Here is a 2565-nt window from a genome sequence, read left to right on the forward strand (position 1 = left end):
TTTTTTTTTTTTTACTTTTATCCGATACTGAGCCTTGAACCCAAGGTCTTTGCCCCGAACTGTATCCCTAGCCCCTTCTTATTTTGTATTTGGAGACAGGGTCTTGCTAAGTAGCATGGCCTGGGCTAGGATTTAGGGTCATCCTGTTTCAGCCTCGCAGTGCTGGGGTTACTGGTGCATGCACCATTCCTGGTAACAAAATTTTGAAAACAGTTCTAGGTGCATCCTTGGTCAGCTCCACTACCTGTCTTTCCAGAAAAAGCCAGCGCTGCCCTGAATGGGTGAGAGAACCCTCCAGATTTGAACCCTAGTTTGCCTGGAGCTGGAAGTCTGAAGTGTGACTTCATGGCTAGAATTCAGGTGGGCTAGAATTGGGTGTCGCAGGGCTGGATTCATCTGTGCTGACGGAGCTCTCCCGGACCATCCAGGGTCGCCTCCTCCTGCTAAAGAGGTCTTGGCGGCGCTGAATAGCAGCTCTTGGGCATGTGGCATCTCTGTCTCAGACTCAGTGCATGAGGATGTGGTCACCTTTGGAGATGGGGCTGTTCTTTCTGCCTGGGCCGGGGAGGCAGTTGCAGATGTGAGCAGCTGTGCAGCGCAAGGGAGAAGCTCTGTAGGCTGAGACAGGAGGATGGCAGGTTTGAGCCCAGCCTGGGCAACTTAGTGACTTGGTCAGATCCTGTGTCAGAATAAAAAATAGAAAAGGGCTAGGGATGCAACTCAGTGTGAAGAAGGCTGTGTTTATCCTCACCAGTTGGAGTGAGAGGGGGAGAGAAAGAGAATTGCTCTCCCTCAGCTCCCATCCTCTTGCTCTTCTTGGTCCAAGCATCACCTGGAACAGAGGCCGGGCAGAGCCACACACTTGTTCCTTTTTCTCTTTCTTTCTTTCTTTTTTAATTAACGTATTTGGTACAGGATCTCACTAGACAGCTCGGACTCGTAGTGATCGTCCTGTTTTCAGGCTCCCAGTGCTGGGATTATAGGTGTGCATCACCAGGCGAAGCCTCCCTAGTCCTCTCAGTGCATGGGGATGAGGGAGGAGGGGATGGGGTGGGGTGGGGTGGGCAGGAGGTGGGGGAGCGGGGCCTGCGCGGGCGGTGGTGCCAGAGATCAAACCCTGTCTCCGGCCCTCCCAGAAACCTGTATTAGCAACTTGCATCCATCTGTCTCCATCCTCAAGGTAACCGGAAGTTCAACTGTTTTGACTTCTATTTCAGGACATTCAACTTGGTTTTGCTTTACTTTTTTGGCAGACCTGAAGATCATCCATCCCTCAAGGATGACCCAGGCAATTCCTATTTTGAAGAATTCTGATAAAACTCTGGGGGAAAAAACACCCATTTTAGTTGGCATCCCCCTTAGTCTCTGGAATCAGTTACTAAATTGAAGCTTCCTTAAAATTTGGAAGGATTTCTGGGTTGCTATTGTTTTCCTGGTAAGTGATTGTATCAGAGAGGCCTCTTGGAAGAGCAATAGCATTTTAAATGTAAGTTTCCATAATTTCTAACTCAATTCCCCAGGTCCTCGGGGATTTTCACTGGCCTGGACTCAAGAAGAATTTCCTTCTGTGAGATCCAAGACTTCAGGGGACCAAATATTTCCTGGTTTTCCTCTGCTTTCTGACCTCAACGTTCCTCCTCCCAAACACACACAGACAACTGTTTCTGATCTTCAAGCTCCCACCCAGTGGCCCTATGCACTAAAGGAATAAGGGGTCCTAAGCCCAGGATTCTTTTCTGGGACGATGGTGCCACCAAGTCCCGTGATGTGGGAAGCGTGTGAGCCCTTGCTTTGTGGCTGGGATTTTCATTTCCTCTCCCCGAACTTTCCCGAAGAACTGCTTTTGTACACGGCGCTTATTCATAGTCCAAGAGCCAACTCCATCATCAAATGGGAGCGGAGATAGTTACAGAACACTGGTAGCCTAGGGCGCCTGCACCATCAGCGTTAGCCACGGAGGGAGAGTTTGAGAGCAGGTTAGCTTTGAGCTCCTCCCGGTAGCTCTTTCCAACCCGAACTGGGCACAGTGGGTCTACAGTTTGGGAATTGGAGTTTGGGGTTTCATTAGGAGGTATGGTGGTTGTTGGAGCCCCTCACCCTTGCCGGGCGAGAGCAGGACAGCGGGGGCGGCGGCATGGAGGACGCACGCCTGCCTTTTGCACCCTTCCAGAACTGCGGGGATCGTGCGCTTTCCCGCCCGGTCGTCGCCGGGCCGTCAACTCTCAGATCTTGTCTCAACTCGACCTCCGGCTGCCCCGGGGCAGGCAGGCTCGTCTCCTCTCCTCCCCAGCGCTGGCACACGCTCTGTGCGTTGAATCGGCACTGCAAGGCCCTTCGGCGCTGGTTACCAGTTGTCCTCTTGGTTGCCACTTCTCTTTCGTATCGTCGGTGCGTGGATGCCGCCCGCATAAAACGATACCTCGAGTTCACGATTTCGGGCTCCTGTCACGTTTCCGGTCCCCAGGAGACCCCGCAGTCGCTGGGTGCTGGAAACCCGCGAGCAGAGCGCCCCGCGTCGGGCAGGCTGGGGGCGCCCGCGCCGCGCTCTCCACTGTCCGCCCGCCC

The sequence above is a fragment of the Octodon degus genome, unplaced genomic scaffold (genome assembly GCF_000260255.1).
Source record: "Octodon degus isolate 3935 unplaced genomic scaffold, OctDeg1.0 scaffold00118, whole genome shotgun sequence".
Classification (NCBI taxonomy): domain Eukaryota; kingdom Metazoa; phylum Chordata; class Mammalia; order Rodentia; family Octodontidae; genus Octodon; species Octodon degus.